A 13,398-nucleotide genomic window follows, 5' to 3' on the forward strand; every position below is an offset into this window, starting at 1 on the left:
TGATCCAAGTCATCGTCGCACTGTATGCCCTAGACTTATATAAGCGAATCAAGCTCAAGCCCATTCCAAATCTAGTTAAACCAAGCCAATCCCATCAAATTCAAGAACCACAAGCCCAAATCCATCAAGCCCATTTCAATCGAGTCTCATCCATGCAACCCATTCGAGCTATTTAAACCCATCCGAGCTCGATCGATCATTTTCATAAATATCAAACCCTCCAAGGTGCACAACGCCAAGTGTTCCAAGTTAACCACAACTAAGATTCAAGTTACCAAAAGATCCTTATCGATTTCAAATTTTCTTTTTATTTTTCTTTTGGTTTAAACGATTTGTGACAACTTCTCAGCTATTTTTGATGTTCTTATGCTTAACTCAAATTCTCAAGACTATTTATTTATTTCAAGTTAATATTCTATCATTATTTTTATGCACTTACTCTTACCGCTCGCATATTATATTTTGTTTAACTACCTAAGGACCCACCTATTATTTTATAATCATCCTCATTATTCTCCAATTCATGCGCAAATTTATTACTCAATCTAGTGGCCTATGACAGGTTACCACGATCATTTATTGCTTGTTAAAATCAGGAGCTATAGAGATGCTTATGTTCATAGCTAACTAATAGAAGGCGAATTTTGTTAAGTCATAACCTTTCTCCGCAATCCAACCTTAATTCGTCTAAAATTTTACGAAATATTTTTCAAATTTACATTCTTGACCCCCAAGATTTTGTTATCTCAATATATTCTTAAACTTACACGCTCTCATTTGGGGATTTTTTTGTTGACTTTTGTAACGACGTCCTTTAAGGCTCGTTTACTGTGTTTTGTTGTTAATATTCAAATATTATGACAATATTTTGTTCTTGGGCAACAGTATGAATGTGGTATGATAAGGGCATTGCGGATATGCCGTTGATGCATCCTATATATAAGTGTCCTTGTTGTATTTTCGTTTGTAGCGTTTTATGGGTCACGCAAAATTCTAGGTTATGTTAATTAAATTTTTATATATGTAAAAAAACTAAACTCTTAAAGGTCTCTTTTAACGGATTCCGACATAGTTTTTCCTTGATTCCGGGGCGAAATTCTCAAAAGTAGTGAATGCTGTAGCATTTCGGTTTATCCGTATTCGTATTTGTATTGTAAACCCGACCCGATATTGTTATCCGAGTCGTTCTCATTGATGAAAACACGCATTTATTGAGTATTTACTTGCATTTATTTCATTATACGTAAATCATCTCCCAAATCCCTAACTCGTACACCTTAGTGTTATATTTTATCTACTAGTTTGAAACCTGTGTATTACACGGATAATTGATGAAAATTTGATTAATTAATAAAGGTAAAATATAAATTATAAAACATGTTAACCAAGGATAAGGCATTCATGTGGTCTATCATGAAGCACATCGAGTTCACTTATTAAAATACCATTTGCTTTCACCTATAATAATAAACAATGAAAATGAATTTGTTAGCTACTTAGCTCTACCAATATTAATATGTTACATGAATGCCGGTCGCCCGGGCGACTTAAGATAAAATACAAGTGAGTTGGGAACTTTGAAGATGTGATCTTCCTACAACATATCCTGCAAAAACCAAACATAATAGTTTAGATATCAGGAACATAGAAAGATCATCATCAACTTAGAATGTAATTGAATAGGCCATTTTGAGCATCATATATTACAGTGGTATTTAAAAATCATGAAAAACACATAACTGAGCAATTAGTTATCCCTCTTTGTTATTGATTATCTTTTGTAGTGCCTGCTATTTATAGAAGACCTTCCCATGTATTAGCAAATCTTCTTTTGCCATAGAAGATAAAAAGCAAACCATCAAAAGCCTCATTTATGATGTACTTCTTTTGTTCATAATATAATTTTACAGAAACGGATATGGATGTAAACGAACCGAATTGAATTAAGCGAGACCTCTGTATTCGTTCGTTAAGATTTTGTCGGGCATACATGATACAATAGTGATTGGGCCTTTCCAACCTAGCATGCATATGTTACAGTTCAAGATAATCACACTCTAAAAATCAATATTTCTGAAACCTATTGAACAATACTACATATGCAAATAAGAGGTAAATATTGAACTATAATCACATTCAATTCATATCACAGATTTAACTACAACTATAATCACATTCAATTCAATGTAATACAAGATACCTTTAAATTTAAATTTAGTATAAATTCATCAACAAAACAATAAAGAGCTTTTTTTGTTTATATATATTTGCTAACATTAGAGCTAACTTTCAACGGAATCAATAACAATTTCAACAGGTGATGAAACAATTAATAAACAGATGAACCTTTCCAAAACCTTAGGGTTTTGCTTCTTCTCTTTAGTCAGCGCTTCTTCTTATCAGTAGTGGAATTTTTCTTGGCGGTGGGGCCGGATTGACAAGACCGACGAGATTTCTAAGATCGCTCCATGCTGTTGTAGCCGACAACGCGGTGGTTGACGGCGCCGATGAGATTTAGATAAGTAGCTTGTTAGAGGGTTTATAAACTTGGAATGGTGAAGAAGAACCGTCTCGCATGTGTAACCAGAGAACGAAGAAGGCCAATAGCAATCAATTTCTACAAGAATGACAATGGAGACGGCCTAGGGTTTCTAATCAGTGAGGGCTCATGAACGACTGCGTTGAATGAAAACAAAACGGGTTAAAATCTGGGTCGGGTAATTCCATGCGGAATCCAAGAAATAACCCAAATATTGAAAACTGGTTAAAATGGAGAGAATGGCTAGGGGTATTCTTCGGGTTTGTTTTTCGGGTTTCAGGTTTTTCGGGTCGGGTTCTTCGGGTTTCAAAGTTTTAAATCTTAACCCAAAACCCAACCCAAATCTCTTATGGGTTTTTTGGGTTCGGATAATTCAGGTTCGGGTTTTTACAGGTTGGATTAATCGGATTTCGAATATCCTAGAAAATGAAAAAAAAATAAAAATAAATAAAAAAATTTAATGCTAAAATTAAAACAAAATATTTTTTTTTGCTCGTAACGCAAATAATCAAATAATAAAGGAATATTGGTTTTAAATAATCCAACCATGTCTTGTTGGTAAATATCAGTCCCAACTTTGCACTTGCCTGTTGACAGTCCTAACTATTGGTGTATTTGTTTTTAACGGGTCGCGACTAATGGATGACTAACTCCGTTAGTGATTTGCTTATGTGGCATGCTTAGTTGTCAAAATTTTGCTTTGTGGCTAGGAATGACAATGGGTCGGGTTTGGGTCGGGTTTAGGTATTCCCAAACCCATACCCGGTTATAAAAGTCCATCCTAAACCCGTCCCAAACCCGTCGGGTTTTAATCGGGTAATTACTCGTCGGGTTTCGGGTTTTCCCATCGGGTTTCGAGTTTCCTAACGGGTTTTGACAAAATAGTCGTCGGGTATACCCGGCTCAAAACCCTTTGGGTTTCTACGGGCGTTTTGACAAAATATAACTAATCGATTACAAATATGGTTACCATAAAGGTAAAATATCTCAAATAATTGGCATAAACAAGTTTCGACAAATAATATATTTAGAATATAATATATGTATAATATAATAAGCTATATCGGGTACATCGGGTATATAATCGGGTAAATGGGTCTATGTTATCAGGTAATCTGGTCGGGTAATCGGGTATATAATCGGGTAAATGGGTCTATGTTATCAGGTAATCTGGTCGGGTAATCGGGTACATTAGAAATCCCAAATCCGTCCCAAACCCGTGAAAAATTTCAAAACTATTCCCAAACCCGTCCTAAACCCTAACGGGTCGGGTATTACCCGTCCCATTTATGTCGGGTTTCGGGTTTCATTGCCATCCCTATTTGTGGCAGCTTAGGTGGCAACCCCCAACAACATAAGCAGGAGCAACACCCTAGATCTCAATAAACCCATCATCTTCTTACCTCGACCATATGTAGCTCCTCTACCTTTTTCACTTCACGGCCACCCACTTCCACCACCGGTCACCGCCGCCACACCAGACTTCCCGTCACCACCGCCGCTACAATAGATCTTCCGTGCTACAACCGCCTCTCATCCAAGCTTTCTTCTATGTCAACACCTGCAACCTCCATTAAGCACCTCTATCGCCCGCTGCCGCCACCTGCAACCTCTGTCCCACTCTCTGCCACCGCCGCGCCACCCGCAACTTCCGTTATGCACCTCTGCAATTTTAGATTTTCTTGAATCAGTAAGCCTTTGAAACTTGAATCAGTAAAATTTAGATGCATTTGATGGATATTTGAAACTTGAATTGATGAATGGTGGAGATACAGTGGTTGCCTGGCTGGATTTATAACTCGTGTTTGAGTTATGTTTTTTAATCAATAAACACGGAATCGTAACTCTTGACACTTCGGTGGTGTATCGGAGAAATTTGAGGTTTGGTCAGCGGAACAAAACAAAAGCAATGTACCAAGATAATTATGAAGAAAAGAAGCAATCGAGTTTCTGAAAAGGGCTAGGGTTTGGTGGTGGTGGGTGAATTGCATGGGGGATAGAGAGATATATATAAAATTCTTATACTGAGCCACGTAAGCTGCCATATAAACAATTTTTTGACAACTAAGCGTGCCGCATCAGCAAATCACTAACGGAGTTAGTTATCCGTTAGTCGCGACCAGTTACAAACAAATATACCAACAGTTGGGACTGTCAGCGGGCAAGTGCGAAGTTGGGACTAATATTTACCAATATGGCATAGTTGGGATTATTTAAAACCAATATTCCAATAATAAACTACCATAACTTGATAAAGTCATAAAACAATTCAAAAGAAGAGTAAAACTAAGTAACTAACTCGAACCACAATCGTCTTCAATCAGACGTGATTTGGCTGTTCGATTACGGTTGCTAGTAGTAATAAACGGAAACCATAAATTAACAATAAATCATCGATCCATAATAGTTGGAATGACAACAGTCGATTAGCTCAGATTTTGATAGCTTTAGTGACTAAGACTAAGCCTATTATACTTAAAAATATACTTAATTCGAACCACAATCGTCTTCAATCAGACGTGATTTGGTTGTTCGATTACAGTTGCTATTAGTAATAAACAGAAAACATAAATTAACAATAAACCATCGATCCATAATAGTTGGAATGACAACAGTCCATTAAGCTCAGATTTTGATAGTTCTAGTGACTAAGACGAAGCCTATTATACCTAAAAATATATTTAATTGCAAAACTAAAAGTTTATTCGGGTTGACCGGAAACTTATAAATCAACCCCGAGAACCAACCCGAATTACTTCAGTTCAGGTTCGGGTTAGTCTTTTCTTGCATTCGGGTTTTTTCGGGTTGAGTTTCGGGTTTTGGGTAAAAGTAACAGCCCTAAGAATGGCTGAGAGAGTGACAAGTGGCATATAGTGGTATTCTTTTATTATAGTAGATAGATTCAAAAGGTCAAGGACATGGTACGTAAGTTCAAAAAAAACCCAAAGCGCATCGCAATACGGAGGGATAGCACTCGCCGGTCGCGACGCTTCGGGAACTCACCTACACGCCATTTTTTGATTTCGGTTAGTTTATTGTCAGTATCAATTATTTTGTCAACCCGATTTCGTATATCTTCTTCCTAGTATGGTTGGAATATGCATTGGCGTCATGCCAAAGTATATCCCGTTGTTTCCTTGTAGTAAGGAACAAATTTGAGATAATTTTGTTAATTTCTTGATTTCTTTCATTTTGCCCACATTACAATTAAAACACCTTTATGATGATTTCTTCCTCTCCAAACTCAATCAAACCTATATAATTGACCCCTTGCTGCTAATAATAGTTTACCCCACCTCATTTCACAATCAATTCTCATTCTTAGATATTAATTTGAAGATTCTAGACGGTATGAATTTCAAGTGTTCAAGACATTGGCTTTTCGGTTTCTGCTTGTTCCATCCGTTTTTAGGGTAAGTTGTCTTCATGAAAGCTGTGAATTTTTATCTAACTAACAAAAGCCATCTACAAATTTTACTGATCGGAGGAGTTTTGCTAGTTAATTGCGGTTTGACCCATTTAGGGTTCTTAAACATAAATATTGAGATTTTTAATTACACCACTTTCTGATTAAAATTAGCTTTCTTTCCAGAAGAGTTTTAGGGGCTATTTAATGGTCTCTTAACAGTCATTAAGATGCTACCTCTTAATGGTTTGTAATCTCTTAATGGTTAAAAGATAGCCTTAAGTCTGAATGGTTAAGAAGCAACCATTAATGGTTGCCTCTTAACCATTCAGACTTAAGGCTATCTTTTAACCATTAAGAGATTATGAATCATTAAAAGGTATTCTCTTAATAAATGTTAAAAGGATACCAAACAGCTAACAATGAGTCTTCATTACAACCTTGATTTGTAAAATAATATAAAATAGGTATATTGGTTTTTAATGGTCCCAACTATTACCATTTGGTCACTGCTGGTCCCAACTATTACCATTTGGTCACTGCTGGTCTCAACTAATGAATTGGCTACCGATGGTCTGAACTTTTAAAGTATTTGTTCCTAATGGTCCGCGACTAACAGAATCCTAATGTAGTTAGTTTCAGGTCGCCGGGGAAATGTTTTTTGCTGGAAAATTCAATTTTTTTGCCGGAAAACACCACCTGAACACCGCAACCACCGCCAATTGACTCACCGCTAACCAACTACCACCACTTGAGCACCATCAATCGATTCCGACGATGGTTCTAAGGTTTCCAGCGACCTCGATAATTGGGGCTTTTACTAGAAAAAGGTTCCTAAAGGTCCGATACGAAGTTACCAAGATGTTTGGGACGAAAATGTTGAGTTTTCCGGCCAAAACCGTTTTTCCCGGCGACCTGAAGCTAACGACGTTAGGATTCTGTTAGTCGGGGACCATTAGGAACAAATACTTTAAAAGTTGAGAGCATTCGTAGCCAATTTATTAGTTGAAACTAGCAGTGATGAAAAACAATAGTTGTGATCAATAAAAAGAAGATACCTATAAAATAATCTTTTGTTGAATCCCGTGCTTTTACAAATGAATAACATGTCCGTATCATGTGTGATTTTGATGGGCTCGAAGCCCAAATCGAATTACGGGCTTGTCAGAATCATAGCAGTGAATGGCTAATGACGACGAACCAAAAAAACAAACAATAAATGTCAACAACAAAAATAAACCACATGAATACAAAAACCCCAATTAAATGACAACACAGTTTTTAAAGAATTTTGTCAACAAATAAAAACACTAAAACCATTTTAAAAAAATTAAAATAAAAACAAAATTTTACAACATCCAAACGGCTCATGAGTCACTAACTCGGTATGTGTCATCAGACACCGAAGGCGAGTCCGAGACCGACACAATCGTTTCATGACTCGGTGACACCTCCACTCCCCGCAACTCCTCAATCATTTTCAAAACATATCCCATAGTAGGGCGTTGACTCGGTGCAAGTGCGGTACACGATAATGCGATTTGCAACATTCCCACCATTTCCTCTTCAATATCTTTGTACCTCATCAACTCCAAATCAAAAACCTCAGCCGTCCATTCTTCCCGCACCACTGAATGGACCCACCTAGGCAAGTCCAGGGCCCTACCAGGCCCGGGCCCACCATTGTCCATTACTGAAGGGCATTTACTCGTCAGTAGCTCCAATAATAAGACACCAAAGGAATAGACATCTGATTTTTGAGTGGTTTTCCGAGGGTCGGTTGTTAGTAGTTCGGGTGCACGGTAGCCGTTAGATTTGGGGGCGGTGGTTGGTAGGGTGAAGGCGGAGAGGCCAAAGTCGGATATGCAGGCGGTCCCGGTTTTGTCAAGGAGGATGTTTGTGGACTTGATGTTGCCATGGGTGAGTTTAGGGGACTTGTATGAGTGGTGGATGAAGGCTAGCCCTCTGGCTGCACCTGCTGCAATCTTAAGCCTTGTGGTCCAGTCCAATGGTGTTCTACCTGGTCCTCTGTTACCTGATTCATGACATCAGAATCTTAGTTGTGTCGTGTCTTTTTCAAACCAGTTTACTCACAAGATGTTGCCAAAAATAGTGCAATTATCACCAAATTATTGAAAACTTAAAACCATGATTGTACCCCCTCCCCTAAAGTGCAACAAGTAAAAATAAACAAAAGGTAATTTAACAAAGTTAAAATAACTAAAAGAATAATCAAAATAGACATTTTGGCCACTTTTTGTCAAAATAGGCATTTACTTTTAACGTTTAAAAAATTAACATATTCAAAACCAACCGGTAGGCAACACCAAATAAGCGCAACCAACTAAAGAAACTAGCTTTCGACACAAAAGCCTTGAAAAGTATTATCAGATCTAAGAAACAAACCAGTCAAATCAATACACATGTTTAGTTATTAAAAAACATAAGCTAAATTTAACACGAGGCTAACAGCAGGGGATGGCTTTTTAGCCTGCTTTTACACGTGTATTGATTTGATTAGTTGTCTTCAAGGAGCTGTTTTTCAAGGTTTTGTGCCAGCTAAATTTTAGTCTCTAGCTGGCGGAGCTTATCTGAATTTTTGACCGATTGATTTTGAATACTGTTGATTTTTAGTGGGACTAAAGGGTTGTTTGTTTCAGTTAGTCAGATTTGACCGATTGAGATTTGCAAGGCCGGCCCTTGGGGGTGGCAGGGTGGTCGACGGCCACAGGCCCAACATCCCGTTAGGCCCGAAATTTTTTTTTTTTTGAAAAAATTATATGTATTTTTATTAAAAATAATATGCATATTTAGTGTTTAAATACAATTACATAACCACTAGCTTGGTCTAGTGGCAAATAACTATTATTCACAACCAAGAGGTTGTGTGTTCTAGGCTCACTTGAGACATGTTTAATTCTTTTTTATACAACCCGAATTATAACCAAGGAAGCACATATAAAAATTAAATTGTTTAAACCAAACAAAATACTCTTTTTACTTAAGGCCCAAAAAAGTTTTCGCCTTCGGCCCAAAATTTTTTTTGCTTTCTCGAAGCCAGCCCTGGATAGACGTGCACAAATCGGGTATTTAAAAAACCCGGAACCGGGTAGGAACCGGTTCCGGGTATGGTCAACAAAAGTCAAACCAGGTTCGGTTCCGGAACCGGTTCCGGGTATAGTCGGGTATTTGACCGGGTTTTGACCAGTTCCGGGTCGGGTTTTGACCGGTTCCTCCGGGTTTTTTTCGGGTTTTTGACCGGTTCCTCCGGGTTTTTTCCACCGGTTCCGGGTCGGTTCCGGTTCCGGAACCGGCTCCGAGGAGAAATCCTATACCCGGTCAGGAACCAGTTCCGGGTATGGGTTAGAACCGGTTCCGGGTCGGTTCCACCGGTTCGGTTCCGGAACCGGTTATTTTGTGCACGTCTAGCCCTGGAGATTTGATTCATCCTCTTTCCCATTCAGCATCAATCAAGAGCAGATCGGTTCTGACCCAATTTTGCCCCATTAATATATTTTTCTTTTTGAAACCAAACGGTCTAAGCTATTACCAAATCATCCGTCCCTCGTTTAATGGTTCCATTTAGATGTAATAAATAGGTCCCAAATGTGAATATCTGTTTAAAAGAAAAAGGAAAGTAAAATGTCTATTTTCTTGATTTTCTGATTATCTAATCCCATAAATGCACAATGCTTAGAGCATTCCCGGCCCATTCCATTTATTTTTCCCTATAATTTAGCCAAAAAACACCATTCAATAAATTTATCTATCCTTTTTCAAAAATCTTCCACATTCTATTCTCTATTCATATCCATAAATTCTTTTATTATTATTTTTTTTCTCTTTTGTCTTGTTATATAATATATGGTGATTGAGTGATAGTTGATATATTATATGGTATGGATCAAAAGTGAGATATATTTAGGTTTTTACTTAAGTTGTCATATAACTCATTCATATAATAGGGAATGGATTGGAGATGTGTTTTTGATGATTTTCTCAAAATTTATCCTAAATTATAAGAGATTGATAACTTTAGAGAATATGCCGGGAATGCTCTTAAAATTAAGAAAATTGCATTTTTTTTTATGGGAAACATAAGAATCCAAACTAGTGATTTGATTGAAGCATATAAACAACGGAAAAGGCAAGAAAAAGTAAAGGGGCATGAAAGGAAAATGACAGAAAGTTGGTGGGGCAAAGCAGGTAAAAAAGAGAAAAATACAAAGGATTATGCAGTTTCCCAGATCAAAAGAAAGCGGGGCAGCATGCTCCTACTTTCATGTGTTACATATAATATTATTTGGATTTTTTTTTTAATTATTTCTTACGTAAAGTATACTCTTTATTTCGATTTATAAATGCTAACACATTATGTTATATGTTTTATAAATTCAAGTATATCTTATTACGATTTGTTTTATATTTTAGAGATCTTATAACCATACACCATCCTCTTCTTGCTGACACTAACTCGTGTGGGTCTAAACGACTCATATATCAGACGATCAACGAATCTGATAAAGATTGGAATATATACGACTTGTATAATCTATATGAGTCGTATCATGACACACGGAATCTGAATATAAGACGGCGTATCTGTCTAGTAGAGCCATACGTTAACCTATAATTTTTTACTTAGGTATAAAACATTATTTGGTAAAACCTAAAAACATTATGGGCTATAAAATTTAATAAAGGATTTAAACGGTAAAAAGGTGACATACCATGAAGGAGCCAGAACAAATTACCATTACTCATGTAATCATACACAAGCAACTTCTCATCCCTTGCAAAATAATACGCCTTCAAACTAACGACATTAGGATGCCTTAGCAATCCCAAAATCTCCGTATGATGTTCAAACTCCCTCCTTCCACCAATCGCCGCCTCCTTCAGACGCTTCACCGCCACCACATTACCATCATCCAACACCGCCTTGTACACCGTCCCAAACCCCCCTTTCCCCAACATCTCCGCTGAAGCTCTTAACAAATCCTCCAACTCAAACCGCCTCACCCCTTCAAAAAAGACCGTTTTACCCCTCTCAAACCCAGTCTGCATATTCGGGTTCGGGTAAGGGCTCGATGAATACACTATCTTTTCACCTTCTAAAATCTGTGACGACGTTAACTTTCCTTTACCAAATTTCCCAAAACTCCGCCAAAAGTAACAGTAAAGAATTAACGACACTAACGCTAAAACAATAACGTCTCCAATTTTAATTGCAATAATTGCCAATGTACTTATTTTATTACCATCACCACCACCGCTTGATCTTTTATTATTATTATTATTATTATTATTATTATTATTATTAATCGACGTCGTTGAAGGCTCCGTCGGAGACGACGCTATAACCGGACTCGCAGTCGCCGGCGTATCCACCGGCGACGCTAAACCCGGAATTTCCGGTTCCGTACAGTTAATAAGTGGGAGCCCACACAAAATTCGGTTATTTGCAAAGCTGATTCCGGAAAACCGGACAGAACGGCCGGAATTCTACCGGAAACCTGGTTACCGGAGATGTTAATTCCTGTAAGTTTGGTAACTCGAATACAGTAATCGACCCAGAAAACTTGTTTCTCCTCAAGGCGTAATGTTAACAAGTGGTGTATATGGTTAATGGTCGCCGGAATTTCGCCGGAGAAGTTGTTGTAGGATAGATCAAGGCGGTAGAGAGAGAAAAGTGACGTAACGGAAGCTGGAAACTCGCCGGAGATATTATTATTGGATAGGAATAATAATTTGAGTGACGTGAGGTAAGATAGATCAGGTATGGGACCTGTGAGGCGGTTACGGTTTAAAGAGAGAGTACGGAGCTCAGTGAGCGAGTCGAACCCCGCCTTGCATGTTCAAGTCTTCGAGGACGAGTCGAGTAACTCGTCCTTGAAGACAGTAGAAGGCGGTGTCGTTACATGGATTGGAGGAGTGGGTCCAGGAGGTGAGTTTGTTTGCCACGTCGGATGAGGCTTTGAATGACATTAATGGGGCGATGCCTGGGTGGTCGTTGGCATGGAGGAGAGAGAGGTTGAATAAGAGAAGTAGGAATATGAAGAGGTAGGTCCCAGCAGGGCTCAGTTGGTCCCGCATGACTCACCTTGAACAGGGATGTCTGCGCAAAGACCATCTACTCCCGCAGGACCCACCATGCTCAGAGAAGCCTACGCGCAGTATGCAAGCTGCATACGCAGGGAAAAGCCTCCAATGGTAAAGTAACCCGCCTGTTCCCGCAGTTGCGGATACAAGCCATCAGGGAAGGCTACCCGCACAGCATAGCTACACGCATAAGGCTTAACACTTACAAATATTCAGTGTCACCTGAAAGAATGAGCAAAGGCGGGAGGGGGAAAACTCCCGCCAAAATGGGCCAGTCCGTATGATGGAGGATCTTTTGCGTGATACCTGACGAGGTAAAGACAAAAGATCTGACCAAGAATGCGACAGCTCACTGACAGCAGCGTGGCAGACAGCATGCCACAGCACTGTGACCAATAGCCGCCGCCTGCCCACCAACTCCTGCCAGACCACGTGCCTAGCCTGCAGTTGGTAGAAGACGAAGAGTGCACGGCACGCCTGCTCTGTGTCAGCCGCTACCTATCCACCACTCACAGGTAGGGCACGTGCATAGGTTACAGTTGGTAGCGTGTTGGGCCGGCTAAACCCCTTGGAAACCTACCTTCGGCTATAAAAGACAGCAAATGGTATTATCATTTCATCATCTACTATCTCGTATAACTTACTTGATAACTGCTCTAATAGTATTCATATACTTTTATATTCAAAGAGCAATATAGACTGATTCTCACGCCGGAGGGTGGTCACAAGGAGGAACCCCCCCCCCCCCCTTCTCAGTGACGAGCTTACGGTGTCTGTTTTGCAGGTTCCCTGAAGTACAACTTACTCTGCTGGACCTAACCTTCGTGGGAAACATTACTTAGCCCCCAGATTACCTATAATCTGCCCGGGGTCACTTAGTGTTTCTTCATTGGCGCCATCCGTGCATAAAGCTAGAACTACATCTTTCTCCAGTTTTTCAAAACTTCCAAGATGACTAGAGAAATTCCGGTAACCACAACCCCAGCCACTGGGGTAAACACCGGCAACACAATGTTTACAAACACTACCCCAGCCACCCAAGCTGGGGCAAGTGAAGTACATTTTACGAACACTACCCCAGTCACTCATGTAGGGGCAAGTGGAGTAAATATTCCACTGGGATTCACTGATACCCAGCTGGAAAAACGAACTCGAGCCCCTCGCCAAACACTTGATCAAGTGAAGGCATGGGCCGAGGCACGTCAACGAGAATTTCAGGCTGAGTTGGACGAACGCTTGCGTTCAGTCCAACAAGCTGAGGAATTCGGTAGTACTCGCCAGCACCTCAACATGAGTAGTGAGTACGAGCACTCGGACGACGAGAGGGAAGACTCCGACACCGACGCGAACC

At 39.3% G+C, this 13,398-nt stretch overlaps 1 pseudogene across 1 annotated transcript; it reads right to left on the reverse strand.

Moving 5' to 3' along the window:
* Window positions 1–7,181: 7,181 nt before the first annotated feature.
* LOC143621580 (putative leucine-rich repeat receptor-like protein kinase At1g68400 pseudogene) lies at window positions 7,182–11,947 on the reverse strand (annotated as a pseudogene). The gene is made up of 2 exons (XR_013151566.1): window positions 10,676–11,947; window positions 7,182–7,980 (listed from the first exon to the last, which is right to left on the reverse strand). The product of XR_013151566.1 is annotated as a putative leucine-rich repeat receptor-like protein kinase At1g68400 pseudogene (transcript).
* Between the last annotated feature and the right edge of the window lie 1,451 nt (window positions 11,948–13,398).

Source organism: Bidens hawaiensis, unplaced genomic scaffold (genome assembly GCF_021521415.1).
Source record: "Bidens hawaiensis isolate Kalapana, Puna unplaced genomic scaffold, B.hawaiensis_p1.1 tig00002917_1, whole genome shotgun sequence".
NCBI lineage: Eukaryota > Viridiplantae > Streptophyta > Magnoliopsida > Asterales > Asteraceae > Bidens > Bidens hawaiensis.